At 40.2% G+C, this 23,421-nt stretch overlaps 1 long non-coding RNA gene across 5 annotated transcripts in view; it reads left to right on the forward strand.

The window, feature by feature from the left end:
• LOC107201832 overlaps positions 1-23,421 on the forward strand; it is a 339,704-nt gene that overhangs the window by 140,684 nt on the left and 175,599 nt on the right. For 4 of the 5 annotated variants that reach the window (XR_001520413.2, XR_004496131.1, XR_004496132.1 and 1 more), the window contains exon 4: positions 5,474-5,597. The exons of the other annotated variant lie outside the window; for it this stretch is intronic. This is a non-coding gene — a long non-coding RNA (uncharacterized LOC107201832). The remainder of the gene's footprint in view (positions 1-5,473; positions 5,598-23,421) is intronic. 5 annotated transcript variants of the gene reach the window in all.

Consider the following 23,421-nt stretch of genomic DNA (forward strand, 5'->3'; position numbering starts at 1 on the left):
CTGAATTTATTTCTTTCCACCTACTATGCACAGGAAATTTGACTCAGAAAGATGAGATGCAAATATTATGCAGGGTTGACCTTTTCATTTCCAGGGTAACTAATTAGCTTGACAAGTAACACATTTAGTAAAATACGTATATGTCATTAGATAATCCAGCCTACCTCTTTATGGTGGCTCCCTAAAATACATCACTAGTGTTGCAATTAACTGCAGGCTTGCTGTTGACTTCAAGAAGAGCAGGACTACAGACTTAGATGAAATGCTTAGTAACTTAATGTGCAGTCTCTGATCTGGCAACCTCATAGTTACTTCTTAGCTGTGCTTCAGCACTACAATGTAGTGCTGACTGAGTACCTTTTCCAGTTCTGCTTATTTTTGCTATAGGACAGAACACATGTGGCATTTAATATGAAAGACATTAAAATATAAATATTTTTAAAGTAAATTTTGGAGAAAGGTAAAAATTTATGAGGTAGACTAAACTCAGGTGTCAGTCTGGACATGACTTGAGGGTGAACCTGGACAACTGGACGGATAGATTCCTTTAGGATGGTATTTATGCATAGATTGCTGTACTGAGGTCTGTGCAGGAGTTGTAATTATATTGTTACTTCACTGCAGCTAAGCAAAGAAAGACATGGTTGTGTTCATTTTTTACCATGGGTGACAACCTGGTAGCCTTCAAAGGGTCTGTGGAGAAACCCTTTTGTTGTTCCCTCCATTGAAGGAAGGGGACAGAAGTGGTTATGTAGACACAAGAAATTGAAACAAATGGCCAAGAATTTGACCCAGATCTTCCAGGCCAACAGAAAGAAGCTGGTCATGTCAAAAATCTAAAGCCAACTCCTGATTGCCTTTGGGAGTCATTTATTGCCTTGAACAGATGTTCTCAACTACAGTTAACTTTGAATCCTGCATGGTTTGGGTCTGATGTAGGATGATTAGCATTCCCTAGCTCTGGACTGCAGCGTCTGGTTTTTGGTGCCACCTCACAGTATGGTGTGGCAACAGAGATAAATGGTGCCCTGCTGCAAATGGTATGCAGTGATACTTTGCAATTCTAATGAACCCATCCTGTGCTCTTCAGCGTCCTTTAAACCTTGACAATTAGGAGGAGTAAAGAACAGAAAAAGTCTTACTAGAAGGGAGACAACAGGGAAGCAGAGCCTGTGAATGCCTACAACAAAGAGAGGAATTTAACTTCATACTGGCACTTTGAATTGCTCTGTTTCCTTTTCAGATATATTTTGGAAGATGCTTATGTTTTTATTATAAAATAGATCAGTTAACTGCTTCACTGTTTTATATGCTTTTTATTTTAATCTGGACCTGAGCCTGATGTTGCCATTAAATCATCTGCTTTGTCCTTCTTTATTTATATTCTTCCATGTTAATTTATTGCCTCTTTGCCTTTAATGAAGCAGAGGTGGAAGCTTTACAGATGGGAAACTAAATCACAGAGAAACTACGTGACTTTTTACATGACCTATGCACAGAAAATTAATAATCACTCATTGACAGGTGCAGGCACTACATATAAGTACTGCAAGTAGTTTAGCTATTTTGGCTGTGTTGATTTGGGGAAAGTTCAGATTTTATGAAAGAATGAATGAGACATTAGTGCAAACTTTTTTCTTTTCCTTACAGTTTTGCTCATGGTGCATCCATTCAATGAAGGCTTTATGTACATTTGGGTACTCTCCTGGCTACCATTGGGTTGGATTTCTCTCCTCCACTATAGTGCCATTATTAATGCTGCACTGGTTTTGGCTTTTGACATGGTCCCCTGGCAGAATTACTTCATGATGCACTGTTTATTCTCCCTGCTTGCTTTCCTTTTCCTTTATCTTTGTTTTCTCTCATCCCTCATAGGCTTTTCTCATGCTCTTCTTTTCTCCTTTCCTTTTAGCAATGTCTCCTATTTGAACTTTAGAGCAAGTCTTCCCTCTCTGTTGAAATGTTTCACTCCTGTCTGCCATTCACCTTTTTTTTTACTCCTCTAGGAGCAGATGCCAGCCTGTGCTGACATCATCCCCAAAAGATTGCTTTGCTAATTGCTATGACAGAGAATTTGTTTGTTTGTTTTTCATTCTCCTTTTGCTTTCTCTTTTGTCCTTTTTGCATTGGGCTGTTCAGTCTCGGGTGAGCTCAGCAAGGTCACTGGAGTCATTGGCAGGCTTGTGCAGAAGGGTGTCCTACGTGATCCATTTGAGGCATACAAAAAAATCTCTGATGTCTATTGACAGCTCCCAACATTTTGTAAATACCAGCCCTTTAGCTGAAGCCTTACTATTGTCAATTATCAGCACTAGAAGACTGTTAACCATATTTTACTTATATAACTGCACCAGGCCTTACATGGATACAGAAGTAGTCTGTGGGTAAATTGTAACCTTACTTAGCAGCATAAGGAGTCAGGAACTGGCTAGGTAAGACATTTTTAAATCAGGTTGTATGTATCGGTGTCACTGCTGAATTTTTAAAAGTGGGGTAATGATGTCTGAAAGCCTCGTTAGCAAATATCTTTGAGAAGTGAGGAGGATGTTGAGGTGCCATGAGGTGAAAGAAAGGCAAATATCTTTCAAGATACATGAAAAAGGAGAACAAGGGCAATATAAACCTTTAAGCTTCTTCGAAGGCCAGATTAATGATAATTGATGCTAGAGGCAAAATCTTATTTTGTGGGGATGTAAAAGGTTTTTGTACCAAGTGTGAGTTAAAAGTTAACAGATAAAGCCTGGCTGAGATATAGTTCTCACTGGAAATACCTTGTGGCTCTGAAGGGCAAAAATATCTTGGAACAGCAAGAGGGGGTACAAATGATACAAAACAGACCAGAACCTTCAGCTACAACCTTTTTTCTTTTTCAGAGGAGAAAACTTCCATTACTCATATGTTCATTGAAATACCTGGCATTTAGGTGTGCAATTGCAACACTTTTTCCATGTACCAAGGTGTTTAAACTAAAATTTAGCCCAGGTTCTTGGAGGTGAGAACTTAGCAATCAGCAAATGTACTGCTTTGCAGATGTGGCTAATCGTGTGACCCATGACTAAAGCACCACTTTGAGAGTGTGAATTGATTTCATAGATCTTTTCTCATTTTGCCTCATAAAACGCAGAAATGGAAGACGTGTCTTTGGGCCCATGACGGCCAGGGAACAGTCTGTGACATATCACCACCATTGCACAAGTTTGCTCCCAGCCCAGCCTACAAACCTTAGTGTCTGATAGGTATCCAAATATTGGCATCTTTCTTTTGTGCCTATCCATAGCCAAAAGCCCCCATCAGTGAACTGATCTTACCAGAGTAAAGACTCCTGTTAGCATGGAGAAGAGCTAAAGTCTTAGTCTTATACCTCTGCTACAGGTCAAATAAATGACCCTGAATTTTCAGTACAATGACAGTGACAGCTGGGAAAAGCAATTCATTATAGACAATTGCATTTTACCAGAGAAATGTTGTCCAAAATAAAACAAAGGGTTCAGTGAAGAAAGAAAGGAATCTAAAATAGTGTTGGATTAGATTGTCCCTTCCAGATCAAATCCTAGTATTATTTGCAGCACTGCTTTTGGGAAGTCTGCAGTGCTTTGGCTAAGCACCACCACTGGCCAGTTACCCATCTCATCCTCTGCAGCACCGAGGGGGAAGATGGTTCAGCAGGAGCCACCTTTACCTCCACCTCTTACCCATGGGGCAAATGGAGTGCCTGAGGCCCTGATACTGCTTTTGCACAGAGAGAGAGAGCTAGAGACATATTCAGCCCTACTGGCTTTAGATGTTCACATTTTGCACCGTCTTCAGAGCCAGAGAAAAGGCAGATTAAGAATCCTTGACTAGGAATCTCAAGGTCATGCAACAATATACTGTTTCTTAACCTGTGCAGGTGATAATGCTATTGATTGAGGTGATTGATGATAATGATTCTTGTAACATAATTATTATATTTGATGGGCTTTTTGAAAAACTGAGAGACAGTAGATTCAGTTATTTATCTAAATGTATGGGAGCATATAAAATGCATTATGCATTTAGTTGTTTCTATACCAAGAATTTAATGAAGTGATGGCTGTTGAGAATCTGCTGGATTGCAAATTACTTATGTGCAGAATTTGGTTCTGGAGGAAATTGTACCATACTTAACTTCCAGAGTTCCTTTGCACATTCACATAACAGCCTGACACACTGTGTATAACACATGACAAATTGTGTACCAATCTCTACCAAGTAGACTCTGCTCCACAAAATATGCACAATGCCAACACTGGAAGAAGAAGGGTGGCCATTGCATTTCAGGTATAACCTTTTCTTCCTTGCTCCTATATGGATCAGAGGTGTGGTCATGGTATAATTAACTTGCTCTTTCTTGCTTCTTGGCTAAAATATCTGGATTCCTTTGGATAGTCATTTGATAAATCTATTAATACCTTTTCCACTGCCTTTCTGAAGTAATTTGGCTAATGTGCAGAGCTGGACTTCCAGCCAAGTCTGGAAGGCTTTTTCCCCATTTAGAAAATGTTCCTTATGTGCAGCAATAGTTTTCCCTTTGAAGAGGGCAAGATGGCTCTATTAGAAGCGCTTATGGTTTTTGGATACATCTCTTGGGTACCTTTACACAGAAAATGATCACATTGAGGTACTTATGAAAAGGAAACCCTTTTACCTGTTCTGAAGTTGGCATGGTGCACATCAGGTAAATCTGGATGCCTGTGCTTTGTGTGCCTTTGCAGTGCCCTCAGTAGGACAGAACAGCTTTGAGCACCATTAGAGACATCCCTGTCTCCTTGTTAAGCTTTTACCACCTTTGATCCTCAGCCTGGGAAGATGAAAAACCATGTGATGTCAACAACTGCAGTGGCTTTTTGTTAATTGCCAGGCTGGATCAAAGAGTGAAGCATTTTTGTTGGGATTGCATCAGGACATTGCCTCATGCAAGTGGGATGGAGGCAGGCTGGGCTTGTGAGGGACAGCTTTGCCCAGGCTGCTGTGGCTCTCTGTGGCAGCACAGTGGCTGAATCAGGTTGTTAGGGTAGGTGTTGGGGATGAGCCAGTGGCATTAAGGCAGCAGGCAAGAGGCTGCATGCAGCATCCAGTTCAAGCTGGCATTTCTGTCTGGTCTATAAGACAGCCAGCCTTGGTCCTGTCAGGAACAGTGCACGTACAGCTGCCTGCAGGGGAAGGGTTGTCTAAGAAACAGCAAGGCTGGTGCAGAGGTGATTGGAATATTTTCCCATAAATACCCTTTAAGCATAAGTGATTGTGATGAAATCATAAAAGTAATTGGCTCTTGTAACTCCTTTTTTGAAAACAAATTAAGCCTAAAAACATGTAGAGACCTCCTTCCTTTCCAGGATATTATTGAAAATTAATAGACCATCTGAGCCTCCAGTATCATAAAGTCTGTCTCCCTTTTTTCTTTTTTCTCACATACCTTCAGATTCACCTCCAGCAGCTCTCCATCTGTTTGCAGGCTGTTTTCTAAACCAGTGTGATGCCTCAGGTGCAGAAGAGAGAGACAATAATTAACAATGTGGCCTACAGCATCTTGGGGAACAATTAATTTTAGTGAATGGACAGGGGGAGGAAGAGAGAAGGTAAGCTTTGCTCATTTGTCTGCTCATGCATTCACAGCTGGGAATATTGGATAGATGCACATACAGATATGCATGTATCTCCCAAAAAGACTATTTTCAGCATTCCAACTTTCACTCTTTTGCAATGGCTGTTGTGCACAGAAGCTACTTGAAAATGACAGTGCCATCTGCACTGAGGAGATTAGGGGGTGTCAAGGAATACTCTTTTTCACTTCTCTCATTCCTGCTTCTCTCCATCCTGTCCCTGGAAAAATCCCAGCTTTTAACCTGTCAAAATAGTTTTAAAGCTGGTCTCTGATGTATAGAAACCTGTGAGACAGAACCATGACAGCTATGTACTGTCAGAGGAGTATGACTGCTCAAAAAAAAAAAAAAAAAAAAGAAAATCCAATACCGCTGAATAAAAGAACAGGGAAATGTAGGAGGCTGCAGTAGCATGTGGGGTAGTTCTTTCATGCATATGAAAGATACATTGATCAGGGAATGCTAAATTTATATACAGGAAGACCATTTGACTGATTTATACTTAGATTATAATGTGCATGCACAGAACTGAAAATTATTAAAGATCTGCACATCTATAGAGAGGATAAAAATGAAAACTATACTATGAATTTAGAATTTTTTCTCCCAAATGTAGGTCCTGAAATTAGAAAGCCAAATCCATTTATAAGCTGTTAAATGCAAGTGGCCTCATTTCCGATGTGCTGAGCAGCCACTGCATCTGCAGGTTTCTGTTATTAACACTGGCTCTATTTCTGAAAAACAGCTGTCAGGAAGGAGATCCTATAGGATCTCCTCTGACGTGTCTAGCTGGCAAATAGCCATATCCAACTGCAGGACCTATGTGCCATGTGAGTACAGCTGGAGAGATGGGGATGTGCTACTGAGCTTTTGGATTGTCTGTGTAATCTCCAGGTAGGAATCCAGCAGAGGTGCTGAGGGAGGAACACCACCACACTTGACTTCTTTACTTCTCTTTCACATCCCTCTGTCCCTTCCTCTTCACACACTGGTGCCCATGCTAAATGAAGAGACTATTTGAAGCAGCAGAAGAAACTTGCTATGTTGTTTCTGAGAGTGAGATATCACAGATGTGACTGCTTGGTTCTGTGTGGAGCATGGAAAAATGAGGTATTTCAAGACTGGTTCATCTGAAAAGTGCATGGTCAGATTTGGAAAATGGCTGTGCTAGTAACAGGCGCCTGAAACCTTCATTATGAGCCCAAATAAGGTGGTTTATAAACCTTTGACTTTATTCTGGAATTTTGCAATATCACAAGTATGTTTGCAGTAGAGAGGAAACAACATGCCCCACTGGAAAGCTAGCAGTGCATTCATCCCTTCAGGGAACAAACTCATTTGCCCTTTCCCTTTTATGTCTGTTTATTCAAACAATTAAGTAAACTTTAAAAAAATAAAAGCATCTCCTCTGAGCCACTCTCATATGTTTTCAGGCAGTAACATAAATGAGAATCAATAATCTAGTGCAGAACTGATTTGAGCATGTTTACATGTTATTAGGAAGCTAAGAGGTTTATTCATGTCTTTAACTCTGTATGTATGTAGAAACAGCTGCATGAGGAGCCTGCTATTGGCTGACTGATCCTTGTGCAAAAAACCCCAAACTTGGGCATTTTTCTCTTCCAAATGTCCGGGCTATGACAGCAGGGGAGACTACAGCATGTCTTTCAGGATGTAAAAGCTGTCATTTGTGCATCCAAGAAAGGACAATACTATAAAAGTAGAAGTGTTTTTTAATAAGGAAACTCTACGCTGGGAAAGAATGTGAACTCCTCTGGAATGTGAGGAGTGGATTATGTTAATATCTGCATATCAACTTTTCCCTCTTGATTCACTTCATGCTGCATCAATTATACTGCAACTTTTCAAACTGCTGTCTCTAAGTAGCATTGTTAACTATAGCCAAAGGTTGGGAAAAGATTATCATTTTAAAATTTGATTGCTTGCTCACTAGGAAAGCAACAAGAAGAGAAAAAAAAAGGTGTTACCAGAGCCTGTAAAAAATTGAATTCCATCTATTTTCACTTCTAAATAAAATAAAATCCCCACAAATTCTCATTTTTGACAATATAAAATATTGCAACGTGAAATATAATTTTGGTTGTAAATGTATGCATGATATTGCACAGAACTATAAATATGTATCGTACAGAGGTTCTTTGCCAAAATGCACCATTTCACTCCCATAAACAGCTTACTCAAAACCAATTTTACATGGGGAAATTCATCAAAATCCATAGATTCCCATGAATTTTATCATACTGTTCAAGCTACTAACTCTAGCAAAAGATGTTCAAACATTTTTAACCTGTAATATGTTCCACAGACTTACTTTGGTTTAAAACGTAGTTTTCCATGCTCTGGTTTGTATTACTCCTTTTTTCCATTATGAATGGGAATGAGTTTATGACCTGAAAAAGAAAGCAAATGGTAGTGTAGGGAGCTCTTCCATAATGTAAAGAGTAGAGCATAGAGCAGACAAAGCAACTCCCAGTGTGTGAGGTTTGCACAGCTGTAACTTCTCTGATTCAGTGATGTTTCTTTCAGTTCTTTCAGTTCTTGGGCAAATGGCTGCTGAACATAAAGGACGAGATGCTCTTAACTCATAAAAGACTTGTTAGCAACACAAGTGTCTTTCTCCTTCATATCACTGGGGGTAATTTTACTGCCTAGGATATCAGTCTTCCATGATCCAAGAAAACCTTCCTCAGAGTTAAACATTCACTTGTATGATTATAGGCAGCCGAGGTTCTGACCTTCTGATATTAAAAATAACACAAAAGGAGCTGTATAAATTATACCGGTGGGTAAGGAGTGAGAAAGAAGAAAAGTTATAGTGGGAGTGACACCCTCAAAAGATTTACTAGGGAAAAAATCCTTACTGGGAAAAACTTACCATCATTAGTAATCAAAGAAGAAACTAATGTAAGGAAAACAGTACAAAGGTGGCTGTTGAAAAATTAACATTTGGACATAGGGGAGAATAACATGGAAAGACTTGTCCTAGGCACAAACAGAAAGCACAGTTGGAGTCTGCCCTCCCTGAGTGGCTGCAATCTACCTAAATGGGGAACTGGACAGGACAAGGACTCTCCCTCTGAGAGGTGAGACTTGGATGAATCCGTTTGCAGATGTCTCTGCCTGTGCCCCAAAGACAGAACAGAAAAAACCCCAAACAAAATCAAAAACAATGACAACAAAAAGATAGGAGGAGGAATTCTCATGAAAAATCATGATATCATTTATTATTTCATTGCAATGATATGAGCCCAAGGAATGGCAGGATTGTTTGGTCCTGCAATAACAAGGCATAGAAGAAGAAATAATCTTGTAGCAGTAGTGGAAATGTTCATAGATTATTTTGAACTTGCCTTGTTGAAATAGTCTTGGATTCAGAGAGAACTGATTCCTTAGTTCTGTGTAATGATGAGCCTGACCTAGAGCAGTAAGAAAGGAGAGGAGGCAATTAAATGAATTATAAAAGGAAATTCTAAGTACACTAGTAAAAAACACAGGATTTTTTTTCAGTGCTTGTATCCTTCCTGCTGCTGGCATTCCATGATGATATGGTAAAGCTACCATGTATAGAGCAAAAATTGAAGGAGAAGAATATTAATAAGATGACGAATTCTTCCTCCTGCCTATTTACTGACAATAATAAATCTTTTCATTTATACCTCTGCCTAGGAATGGCTCATTGTTACTGTATTCCCTGTTCCTGACATACAGTGGTTCCTTAGCTATGCTATGCATATTTTAGCTCATTTAATCTTTCCTTTGAAGTCATTGCCTCCAGCTCTTTGTCATTTGTCTTGCTTTTGTCTGGATCCCTTCCAATTCATCCTGGCATGAAGGTAGCCAGATGGCAGTGTCTGGGGTGTGCTTTCAAGAATATGCCATCAGGAAGGGCCACCCAAACCCTGCCATCTCCCAGGTGGACTTGATAAACCCATGGGACCCCAGTGGGGCCCTAGTGCCTTCCTGCTCCTAAACTCTGTATTACAGACTGCACACAGTGGAGCACCTAGTAAAAGAGCTGCAAATTGCACTGGCTATTAGTTTGGGCTTATTTTTTTGTTGTTACTGAACAGCTCAATCCCAGTTCTGACCCTTCTTCCTATGTATACTGCTCAGATCTTTTTCAGCCTTGCTACCATTCTGTTCCCTTTCTCCCATGGAGTATCTGTCCTGCAGTGTATGATTCCTCAGATTTGCTCCTCTGCATTTTCCAGTTTGGATCTCCTTCAGTGTTTCTAGACAACATCATGAGGTTCCTTGGTGCATTGCCTTAGGTATTTGTGTTTTCCTCTGTGGGCTCCTCCCATGGACTGGGAAATTGGTTGTCTGGGTCATCAAGTCACATAATGATTCTGTGGTGGGTTTTAGTACCACATTACAAACAGTAGATTTTGACTCACTGTGCTCCTCAAGTCTCCAGAGCCACCCAAAATTCCAGAGCCTTAGTCAAGGAGACAGGCTATGTGGTTTCTCAATGTGTTTCCCTGCTATGCTCCTCATGTGGAACTCAAATTACCTAGCAGTTCTTTCCAGCACTTACTTGAAAAGTGGGCTCTGTAGCCTTGAACATGAGACTATAAACAGTGAGAACACTTTGGCCAGTTTTTAAAATAAGAGATTGCTGTCCCATCCTCAAGGAAATATATTGTTATTCTTTGTAGAACCAATACACGTTCTCTTCATTTTTCCAATGTGAAGATACCATGACACCATGTCAGGTGTCTCAGTGTGATATTACAGGTAGATAAAGCATGGTACCTCGAGTATGTCCAAACCAATGAATGTAAGAATATTTCAAAATGTTTCAAATACCTTATTAAAATCAATATTTTTTATTTATATCCTGTTCCATTGACCATGTAGTTCACAGATCTACCAAAAAAAAACCTACTAAGATGCTATACATTATTTTATTCATTAATATTTAATACAACATATTAATCTGGATGTTTGCTTGCTTGATTCCCTACTGTGCTTGCTAGTGAATCCCTTTACTAACTAATCATTAGGTAAACTTGAATTTTGTCCTGAAGATTCTTTCTACTTTGGAAGGTCTCTCTGCTTATTACTTTCTTAGTCCCTTGTTGCACCACAGCTTTTGAAAAACAGTATTTAAATGCTTCACCAGTTAATCCCTCATCATGTGTGCAATGAGACTAGATCAAGAGATAAAGCAAGGCATGGTAATTGGGAAAAATGGAGATATCTGGCTTTGGAAATGCATTCCTGGTCTGAACGAAAAACTTAATGGAGACACATGTGGAGACCTCATTTAAAAAACTCAGAAACACAAATAAATTGTGTGCAAAGACAGATTTCTTTGGGGTTTTGTTTGATTTTGTTTGCTGCCTTCTGCCTTTTTTTTTTTTAACAAAGGAGAAGTTCATGGATTTAATAAAGATACAGCAAATTACCTTAATTACATAACTGGAACTTCAGCTGACAGTGACCATCTACTTTCAAGAGCATTATTTGCATGCACATTTAAGCATAAAACCTTGCTATGTATTCGTAGAAACAGATACAGAAAATGATTTCAGATCACAGAATCAATTAGGTTGAAAAAGTCTCTGATACTGAGTCAATCCATGGCCAAAGCTCAACTAGACTGTGGCACTGAGTGCCAGTTATTTCTTGAACACAAGACAGCCAAAATAATTTCAGCAAGGCCATTCTGGACAGTTCTCAGCTGCCCACAGTCCTGAGGGCCCTCTGAGGTGCCCCTTGGTCCCCCAGATATCTGGTCAAGACTGGCCATTACCAGACAGGTCCAGAAGAACTGCCTGGAGCGTGTGCTAGGGACTGGTCAAGGCATCTCCACAGCACCCAAACAGCATGGGTTTTCTATGTTTAGACACCTGAATCCCAGGCAGGTGTCCAAAAGAACTCTTCCTAAGGAGCTCCTTAGCATTTGCTAACTAAAAATAGAATTTAGGCATCTGTCTGTGAATGCCTACATGTAAATGTCTTCACATCAAACTGAATTCTTCCTATGATGTCAACTGTGTAACTCCATAGAAATTATCATGACAAGGCAGAAAAAGATACAACCACATCCAAAGTTGATCTATTTAATTTTGTAAAATTTTCTTCCTTGTTCAGATACCTGCACTAATTGCCTTCAATTAATTAGCTTCATCATTGTTACTTTACAGACTTTGAGCAAGCGAAGATAACTAAGCTACTCCTTGATATCCTCTCTTGTTCTGCACCTGATATTTTGTGCAGTGCTGTCACCAAGAAGCAGATCTTTTGATAGATCTGTCACGTTGGGATATGGCAAAGGCCGCTTTTCTGAGTAGCAGGGTACAGAGCCCAGCAGGATGGATAAATACAGGCATGGCTCTACTGCCGTCAGAAAATCAGCTGCTGCAGTACTCCCTGACCATGCTCTGCTGGAGCCAAATTCTGCATATCTATAGCCATACCCTATGTAGCTACAGAGATGAGTTTTGTTATAGCAATGATTGTGAGGCTGATTAATGTAATGCCAGTCAGAGATCAGTCTATTTCTGTAATGCCAAGATAGCACCTTTTAAAATAAAGTGAGCTCCTGCTTCTGCCTGAATGCTGCTAACCCTCGAGAAATACAGAAGGGTTTATGAACCTCAGCATCATCTGTCCTTTCTGCCTGTGTTCTTATCAGTTATTGCCTATCTGCCCCTCAGTTTCACTGCACTTGTGTTCCCCGTCCTTCCCTTCCCTAGCTAGCCTGAAGGATGCTGTTGTTCTTCACTCTGGACCTGACCTTCCATCTTTATTTGTACAGCAATGCCAGTATCTTTATCATCTTTGGTCAATCAATTCCTGCACGTAGAAACAGATTTTAAAAAAAAAATGTCACCGGGTGTTAATTGGAGATATGCTAGAGCCTGTAATTTTGAAAGGACACCAGTAAAAATGATTAATGAAAACCTGTTACATATGGAAAAGACTATTCCTATCTAACAACAAAGACAAAATTTTCTCAAAAGCAGAAGGTCAGTGCAAGGGGAATGAAACATCTAATTATAGCTTAAGAAACTAAGATAATTTTTTGTGCTTTGCTGGGATAGGAATTAATTTCATCTGGGAACAAGACTGGGCAAGTCTCATGGCCAGGGCTAATGGGACATGAGGCAGGGCTGCCCAAAATGCTGGAACAGCACATTTTCTTGGTGGCAAACTAATGTATTCAGTTCTAGTGTGCAAATTGATGTGCAGCTCTACCTACTCTATTGCTTTCAGACAATCTACATCCAATGTCCAGGCAGATGACTGCAGAGAGGTGGAGTTTGGCTTTCTCTGCATTTCCTCAAACAGATGTACCACTTTCTCATTTATTTTTTTCTTTTTCACATCACATTTCCAGGAGTTTTTTTAGCAGTTAACTGAATATCTAATTATTAGGCAACTGTAAAACCACTGAAAAGGAAACAGTGAAGGATCTAGTAATAACGTGAAAGCAGACATAGATGCCCCTGTAGGAAAGATGTGCTTCGGTTCCAGCCTTTGCGAATGACAATTTAATTGCTGTGTCTCTGCATTTGTGCTCCATTCACTACAAAGGAATAAAGTGGGAATTGAAACATGGGAATAGACGCACTGGTCATAACTGAGCTGTACTGAAATGCTGTGTACAAGTTGATGATTTTATAATGGGCCCATCTGCCCATCTCACAAAACCACTACAAAGATTGACAGGATTTGCAGCACCTGTTGTTCTAGTTTCAGCTTCAAAATAGCAAAAGGTGTTGAATTTTGGAATTTACCTGTACAGGTCTTCATAATTTAGTTTCTTCTTGTGCTCTGTGGATGAGTCCTAAATAATTTTCCCTTGCCTTTTTACTCTTGCCTTTTTTTCCGGTCCCTCACTCAGAGGTATTTTTTCCCCCTACTACTGAAAGCTGGCTTTGCACCTGGTACGATTTCTCTGTATAAATAAGGCTCTCCTTACACTTTATCCACTTAGCAGAACTAGAAAGTTTAATTTTCCATGAACCTCTCTTTTTTTTTTTCTTTTCTAGAAGTTCTAGTGGTTTTGACACTGCATCTTTCAAAAGATGTTAAGTATTCATCCTGAAGTCTATCTACACAGAATATTTCAAGTTCTCTTGTAGTACAGTGATAAAGTGGTCTAAGTTTCCACTCTTGCTGTAGATAATGTACATCTTGGGATCTTCTGTTACTGTGTGAACATTTTGCACTTTCAAAAAGAGGTAAGTCATTCCTCAGTATATGAGTCTTCTCTGTAAGATGAGCATGACCAGTTCTCCTGGTGGGATATGATCATTCACCTGCCCCACAGCTAATTATTTCAGCCTTAACTCCCAACCAGTCCCAGTGTTCTTCGGCAATTTCACCTACCTCTCATAAGCAACTTCTGCTCCCTGCATCTACATGCCTAGGCTTGAAACAACTCCTGCTTTGCCACCAGCAGGTTCCTTCACTGGAAATCCAAAAGTGCAGACAGATTTCCCAGTCTGGATTAAACTGTACCTGCCTTTTAGCAGTAATGCATTCTCTGAAAAGCTTTGCAGTATTGTGTAAGCAGATTTCTGATGTCTACATTTTTACACACCTGACTGGTCCATCAGACTCTGTTAAGTTTGGTTTACATAGTGCTGCTTTGTTCATGGCTCTGTAATACCACCCTATTCCTTATCAAGAAAAGGCTTTTTTATTCTAGTTGCTTGCTCTCTGCCTTGGGAACAAGATTTCCTCTGAAAATTTTGTCTTTTTTCCTATCTCATTTATATTCTCCAAATAAAGAGAAAGCAAGCGAAGCAAACACACACTGAATCTCCAAAGCATTGCAAATTGATCTTGTGTTGTCAGGGAATAGCTATGATTTAAGTTAAATGACAGGCAGGCAAAAGTCCTGCCTCAGCTTTGTTATTCTTAAGAACTCCTGGGAAGACCTTCCGTGTTCAGACATTACATTTCAGCATTTGCTTCTCACTTTCCTACAACTTTTTAGGGTCAGTCCTGTGCTGCTGCCTGGTGAAAGATGCCTCTTACACAGAGGTTCTTGCACTACCAGCTCCCTTGGCATTAAAGTGGAAAGCACCCTGCTGCTTTCCAGATACCACAGAGGATTGTATTGGTGTGGTGGGCATTGCTAGAGCACTCCAGTGTCACCCTTTCACAGCTTGCTATGCCCCACACATAGAAAACCAAAGCAAACTGTACATTTGCAATGTCAAAATTGAGTAACAGGTCACAGCCTTATAAAAATGTAGCCAATGGCAACTCAGGAAACTCAAGACTGGTTCTATCCTTGAATCAAATCCAGCAAAGCCTGTGAAATATGTCTGTTGGCAAGGTATAAAAATGGATCTACTATGTGTGGGCAAGGACTTGAATATGGTCTACACAGCATGTCCTCAAAGTCCTGACTGGTAGAAAACTCCTGACCCTGATGTGCCAGGGTCTCCAGTTTCCATTCAGAATCAAAGACTTTATCCAGCTCATGTATTTCCTAATCCCTCCCAGTGTATCACTGGCTTCCACCCACTATGAAAATTATGTTGTTCCTCAGCAGGGACAGGTACAATTATGCTCTGCTTAGATCATAAACAGAATCAGATAATGGCTGCCTTGGTGTTTAGATTAGGCATCTAAATTTAGTTCCTCTAAAAGTAGGAAACTCTTTTCCACAAGGTTTAGTGGTGTTTTTTCTCTTATGGATGACATATTACATGCAAGTGTAATTTGTATAATTACATAACTACGTAATTTGTATGTGCTACATACTACTTTGCACTTTTTGAGACTATGTTAACAACTAAACTTCCCTGAGGGGATACAGAGTTAAAAGGTGATATTCACTTGAACTCTGTCCTTGAGAGCACTAATTATGGTCTGGCTGCACGGAAACTAGCTGTAACTACTGTTATTTATTATCCTCAAGCAAAATAAATAAAATCACTAAATGATATAGATAAATATAAGGTCACAGAAGCAGAGCTTATACTCGACTTAAAATATCCTGCATAACTTTTATGGTTTGATATAAAATTTAAACTATTTTAAAAAATCTAGGTACTTGACATTGAAGTAATGCCATTATCTGTTGTAGGAGGTTTTGTATTACTGAGACTGACTGTCCTTGTGAGGCACTTCAATAAGAGTGCATAACTTAACTAAAGATGGAAATCCCTAATTGCCAATGTGTGGACCGATACGCTTAGCTTTCATGAAGAGCATACACAGGGAGGTGATGCTGCTGAATTGATAAACAGCAGCAAGTACAAGTCATGAAGAATGAGGAATTCTGTTCTTATATGACAATGTTGAAGTCCCTAAGCCAGTGGCCTTACAGTCTAAAATAAAGACAAAAGGGAGATATTTGTTTCTCGGGTTTTTCATGCAAGCCAGTGAGTATGATGTGACATAAGCAATGTTGTTCTAATGACATACACAGCCTGGTTTGAAATGTCATTGGTGTTTTTGTAGGATAATATTAGGTTAACTGCTATTTGGGAAAGATCACATTAAACTTCTCTGTGGTTTAGTAGCTCGATAATTTATGATCTCACTTGTACATCAGAGCCTCAAAAGCACTTACCTGAGAAATCCACAATACATTGAGGCTGGAATTTTTCCTTATGAAGAATGGAAAGGAATTTCTGGTGCTTACTATAGGTCTCTGGAGGCTGTACCTACACGTGCAAGAAGTTCAGTGCCATAGGAAGAGACCCAGCTGGTGCTGAGGACTCATTGAGGACAATTTTTTTTCCCATTTAAGTTAAGTTTTACTTCAAACTAGCTCTGTTCTGGTTCAAAGGACAAAATGGTCATAGCAGCTAGAGGACAGTAAATATGTTCCTGAATCCCATGCTCCAGTTTGATTTGATTTGAAAAGAATCTGGTTAACTGTAAAAGTATTCTCTGAGGCCTTTCCATCATATGAATCAAAGCATGCTAAGTGGCAGCAACTGCACAATCTGCCTTCAAAACCATGTTCATGTTCTGAACTAAAGCTCAAACTTAGTCATATTCTGTACTAAAATAAACACAGCTGCACTAAAAGGATTCATTTTATGTCAAAGTCCTATAATTTGGGATTTGGCAATAAAGTCCTTAGTAAGCCTGAAATATGGCAACTTGCCCCATAGGCACTTCAGTATAAATGTCTGCATTTGTTATTTTATTGCTTTTAATATTTTGCAGATTGCTGAAAAAAGAAACTTAGAACATCCTGATCTAATATACTAATTGCATGAAAAATCAACTGTAATAAACTATGTAATTGTACAGGGAAATGGTGATTTCTGTCCAAGCATATTTTGCACCCATAACTCCTTTTTCTATGATATTCCCATTCAGATGCTGCTGAGGTTTTATAGCATACTGTAGGTTTACTGAACTGTCTGCTCACTGAACACTATTTGCATATATGCAACATTTAAGGAAATATAAATTCATTTCTGCTGATTCTTTTTTTCAAAACGCAAATCTAATTCAGCTTGCTGTTCGATGCCGGTATGGCAGTTTAATATCTTTTTTGCTTAATGTAACCAGCTTGCTATAAAATAAAGAAGCAATTTAACACTAACAGATTTTTTTTCCCTAATCTTTCATCACAATTTCTATAAATCAATGTAAAAGTAGGGGGATAAAAATTACCACTAGCTGGAAATTACCTTGATTGGAATGTGAGGCTCACCTAGAGGTGCTGGAACTAAAGCAGTGAAACGTAGTTCCAATGAAAAGTTATAGATTAGAGATGAAAGGGTGTGGGACCGCCTGCCTGGTTAATGGTCTTACTTTCATAAACATATATAAAAAGGTCATTGAATTTCTGAACTCATAGAGATTAAAACAATTAGATTCTGTCTCATCAGGTCTCAAGAGAAAAGCAAAAATTTAAAAACTACTTTAAAGCTACTCTCCTTAGGAAATAACCTTATAGCTGAGTCTTCTGTCACAGGAAAATTTACCCTCTTATTTGCAGATATAAGAAGGAAGGAATAGCTAGCCAATTAAGAAACTAATGGTCTTTAGCTAATTACTTACACAAGTTTGTTGTCATGCAGGAGCCACAAGTTCAATCTCCCCTTCTTGTCATGAAGACCAGCTGTATGCATGGCAGTTTTCTTGGGGGATTATTCTCTTCTGGCCTGGGTTGATAGGTCCATCTCAGTTCAGCAAACAATTTAAATTCTTGTTTTCAAGAAAGGATGTTTGTCTGGTCCCCAGACTCCCCTAAACCTTAGAAACCATGCCTAAACCTTATCTGTTTCTATGAATGGCAGTGTTCATGGAGCAACATGTTCCTGTGAGAACACTTTTTTCCAAGCCAAGTGTAACTGGGCTTTTATCTTTCACCTCTCAGATGTGTTACTGCAATCTGTCTGATGACTTGTACAGACTTTCCTACATAAGGTCAAATTGCTCAGTAGCAATGGTTTCAGGTCACTTTTCACTTAAATGAACATTCAGTTTCTGAGATAGAGCTAGAAACCAGCTTTAATGAAGAATTTACCACTGTGCAGTCAATAAGCAAGCTGAGTACTTTACATCTGGAACATAGGGTTACCTGATGTTTTTATCAGAAGAGACACATATGATGATGTGAGACGTTTTCAAAGCAGCTGATTCTCTCAGCTTGACACTCTTTGTCAGAAACCAGTGAACAATCCCTCCCCATGAAGTTTTTCCCTTTGTTCTTAGCACTTCACCATGACCCCATGGATTCCCAGACTTGTCTCAGTTTGGATACGGCTTGTCAGCAGCATCACTTGAATGTATTATATCCCGAATGCCGGTGTACTCTAAATTTGTCAAAATACTGTAGCTAGACAAGCTTAAAATCCAAACAGGAAAGCAAAGAGAAAAGCTCTTGATTATGGAGATGGAGCTGCTTATATGAAAGCATCAAATTAAGCATGGTAAACTTGTGTCAAAAACTAGTCTGTTCCCCAAGAACTTCAGGAAAAACTGCCTTGGTAGCTGCACCTGAAGATTAGCTCCATGGGATCTCCTGAGGCAGAGTTCTCTGGAGCAGCACGGACACCTCTCCTCTGGATCACTTCATACCATCACTCATCACATCCCTCCCCTGCTTACAAATGAATCTTCAAAGCAACTTGCTAGGAAGATCTGCTTTCCCCTTCTCCAGCTAATCAATTTAGAAAAGCTTATTGTAGCACACTCTGCTGTTTGTGCAAAAGCAAATGAAGCCTTGTTTGTGTTTGTCTGTGACTGAGATAAACAAAGCCCTTCTGATGTGTTGACTTTCCATACCCTGCTCATCCTCTGATGTCAGTTGTTAGAATTGCAGTTTTCTGTCTCCTCCCTTCCTGGGCACAGAGTTTGTGGATCTTTTTGTAGTAGCACAACAATCTTTCTGAATCACAGAATGAATAAGGCTGGAAGGTCATCTGCCTGCTCAAGCAGAGCCATCCCAGAGCACATGGCACAGGGTTCTGTCCAGATGAACATGCACTGAGGGAGACTTCATGACCTCTCTGGGTAATCTGTGCCAGTGCTCGGTTACTACACAGGGAAGAAATTCTTCCACATATTCAGGTGGAACCTGCTGTTCATAATTCTCTGCTTGTTGTGCTAAGCTTGGCAATCCTGAGAAGAGCCTGGCTCCTCCTGACACCCTCCCGTAAAATACTTACAGACCCTGATGAGGTCCCATCTCAGTTGCCTCTTCTCAGGTCTGGACAGGCCCAGCTCACTCAGACTTTCCTCATAAGAGAGATGTTCCAGTCCCTTCATCCTTGTTTCCCCTCTCTGGACCTGCTCCAGGAGCTCCATGTCTGTCTTGTCGTGAGGAGCCCAGAGCTGGGCACAGCACTCCAGACACGCCTCACTGGGGCTCAGTGGAGGGGCAGGATCACCTCCCTGACCTGCTGGCAGAGCTGTCCCTAATGCACCCCAGGATCCCCCTGGCCCTCCTGGCCCCCAGGACACTGCTGGCTCATGGACAGCTCATTGTCCACCAGGACCCCCAGGCCCTTCTCTGCAGAGCTGCTCCAGCAGGTCGGCCCCAGCCCGTGCTGGTGCCTGGGGTTGTCCTTCCCCAGGGCAGGAGCCTGCATTTGCCTTTTCTGAATTTCAGACCATTCCTCTCCCATCTCTCCAGCCTGTCCAGGCCCCTCTGAAGGGCTGCACAGCTCTCGGGGGAATCGGCCTCTCCTCCCAGCTCTGTGCCATCAGTGAACTCGCTGAGGAGGCCTCTGCCCCCCCGCCAAGTCACTGATGAGTAACTTAAACAATATTGCTCACTATTGAAGCCTGGGGGGCACTACCAGTGACAGGCCTCCAGAGAGACCCCGTGCCATTGATTATGATCCTCTGGGATCTGTCTTTCAGCCAGTTCTCAATCCACCTCACTGTCAACTTATCCAGTCCACACTTCCTGAGTTTTGTCTATCAGGATATTGTGAGAGACAGTGTTGAAAACCCTGTTGAAGTTGAGATGACCACCACTTTCCTCTCTGCTTCATCACCATTCCAGGGACTGAGCTGAAGTTGACCTGACTTTTTGGTAGCTCCCTGAGTTCTCCTTCTTGCCCTTTTTAAAGATTGGGGTGACTTTTGCTTTCTTCCAGTTCATAGGCACCTCTCCTTATTCCCATGACCTTTCAAAGATGACAATGAACAGCAGGCTGGGTCTAGTCAGCATACAGGGCCCTCCATTCCTCTCAAAAGGGAGTCACCTTCTATGTTTTTCAGGGTTTTTTACAGATATTTACTACTTTACTTTTTTCTTAATTGAGGAGGTTGTGACGTGGGGCTTAGGCATGGCAGCATGAGGCTCCAGCTCAATCTCTTCCTCAGCATCCTAATACTTCTTAGTCTTTCTGCTTCACCTCTCAGCTCCAACACTAGGCCTACATAGGATTAGAGAGGATGTTTGAAATCACCTTGCAGTGTGTGGTAAATTGCTGGGTTTATACCAGTGTTGCACAAGGCATATTAGGAATACTCGTACCAATGTGGTGTTTTGCTCACTGCAATTTTCTGAACTCTTTTCATAATGGAGCTTTCTGTACACCCTTAAAAGCAATGTCTGCATGTAAAAGCAACTATATATCTTGAATATCTCACTCTCTTTCTGCCTCCTTATAACTAACACATCCATACATATCTATATATCCAGGTTTAAATAAAGTGAGGTATTAAGCAGAAGAAACAAGGAGCCACACAGAAGATCATCTGGCCTAATACTTTCTTTTAACTACTCATAAAATTTTGGTCTAGGGTATGCTCAGGGGGGATGTACAGTAGTAGTATTTCCCCTAAATAATGGGAAGAAATTTAGACCATGCTAAATAAAGCTTTTGAAAGGTGAGTGGGAATACTATAGTATTATATACATTTCCCATTACTAGAAGGTTGTGCAAAGGTTGTGTGATGGTAGTAACTGTATAGAATTGAATTTTTTTTCTAATAGATAGATAATTGATAGATAGTTTTGTAGGTAGATAGATAATAGATTGGAAGCTAAAGCAGATTTCCAAGCATTTAAACTCTCTGCTGCTATTTAATAGCACAATCAATAGTTCTGAAAAGGGAAAGACATTTGCAATGCTAATTGCAATTCACAAGTGGGGGCGTACTGAGTGGGTGGAAGAGTTAGTTGTTTGCTTGCTGAGGGACATTTCAGAGCTGCAGAAGTTCTGATACTAATAATTCTTTTTGTAAAACAATTATCTGGCTGACTAGAGCACAGGAATAATTTCTAAATCAAAGAAATCAATGAGGGTAGTGCTTCCTCAGGTAGTGATTTTGTGGCAAGTTGTTCTGGTTGTCTCAGTGCACCCACTGAGATTGTGATGAGCTTCCAGCCATGGAGCTTGTGGCATCAATAGTCTTTGCCACCTCTTAGTGGTCTACAAGACTTGTCTCTTCCTCCAAAATTTTTGTCAAATATGCATTGTCTTTTCCTATTTTATGGTATCTACTTTTTTATTTCTGAAAAATAATTGATATTTTTACCTTTGGTGTGACCTGAATCTGCCACCCTTATTTAATCTTTTTTAACCTGATTAGTGCTCTACTCTGTGCATGCAGATTTGTTGGCCCCAGCTGAAACACTTGCAGAATTAAGTACACACCAGTGTGACAGAGGATGACAAATGTGAGCTCTTTACTCCTCTTTCCCTCCTTAAGCCAGGGTGAATGTTTCCTGGACTCCACAAACAAACTCCAAACCATGAAGACATGTATTTGTGTGTATAAGACCACAGTGCAGAATCATTTTGGGGAAGAAAAAAATTAATAATTCTGATGCCAAGTCTTGTTAATGTCAACCCTCAAAAGTATTACTGATCTCTGAGCACACGGGAGCAAGGAATTGCAAAGGCACCCATCCCCTGGCACTCCAGTTTGCTGCTGGCTGCTCAGTGTCCCCTGGGCTTTCCAGGTACAAGCTGGGATGGATGTGAGGTTGAGGGAACATTACCATGTGCACTAAAATGCAATTCTTCATTGGGTCTAGGTGAGAATTTCTGCTTTACATGAGGCAAAATGTACATGTCTGTGGCATAAATATCTGAAATAAGAATTTTAAAAGATCAAATAGTAATACATATGGAGTATTTTTGATTATTTTTCCCTTAACAGCTGATATAGGAATGGCTACTATTGGTTATATGTAGTCTAATCATTAAGAAATGGAGTTATGAAATTTCCTTTCTAGACAAATTTGGAATTAGAACAAATTTTTTTATTTCCTAATTTATTTTTTTTCCCCTGGAAAAAAGTCCTGAAATTTCTAATTAACTTCTGCTGAATTCAACAAATAATTACTGAAAAAGAGAAAACCTTGAAAAAGTAATGTATTTTCTATTTCCATTTCAATACCGTGTTCTGAAACTATTTTATCACATTCAAACCAGTTAAAAATCCATAAGATAAAAACAATAATTAATCTCAAAGCATTTTAATAATCTCCAGCTTTTTCCTGAAAAAATCTTATCACCTCTTTAGTCAAACTGAAATATATTTATTTCCTTCATCAGTATGTGAACATGATTACTCTGAAGTTCTGAATGTATCTATTATTATAATAGAATATCTGCATTGCCTTGTACCAAAACTCTGTATAGTCCTTGTCTGTAATATCTGGTAAAGCTGGAAAAATGTGGCTGATTCTATTGGAATTAGTTAGAATATGTCCAGGAGTAGCTGCTGGCCCAACCCAGCCAAAGACTGATACCAGAAAACCTGGAGGCTGATGAAGAAGCAAGGAACAGTGACTTAGGTTCACTGTGTGATAGTACAGAGAGGAGTAATGGTGTGAACAGAGTCTTCCTTTGCTTCCCTTTCTGAGGGTTTCAAGAGTCTCGGTGCTAATATTTGTTTGTGTTGCAATATCATTCAGTCTCCCTCAGGAGGGCTGAGACCTGGTTGTTCCAGCCACGAGCAGAGGGTGGAAGGAAGAGGAGCCAGGCAAAAGGGAACTGCAGGGACAGCCTAGCACAAGGGCAGTTCAGGATCTGCACTCCGAACAGCCACTCGCCCTGCAGGCTCTAGGTATTGTGGCTGGATTGCATTTGTGGTTTTAAAAAATGTGATTTTCTCTTGGAAATATATGGAATGGAGAAATTTTGAAGACACTAATCTTGCATACTGATATGCAGGTCATAAATCTGTCTGTGAGTTCTTGTAAAAGAATTTGGAGATCATAGAATCATTGAATGGTTTGGGATGGAGGGGATCTTAAAGATTATCTACTTCCAACTGCTTTACTATGGGCAGGAATACCTTTCGCTAGTCCAGGTTGCCTGGTGCAACCTGGCCTTGAACACCTCCAGGGATCCACCACTGCTCTGGGTAA

The sequence above is a fragment of the Parus major genome, chromosome 1 (genome assembly GCF_001522545.3).
Source record: "Parus major isolate Abel chromosome 1, Parus_major1.1, whole genome shotgun sequence".
Taxonomy (NCBI): domain Eukaryota; kingdom Metazoa; phylum Chordata; class Aves; order Passeriformes; family Paridae; genus Parus; species Parus major.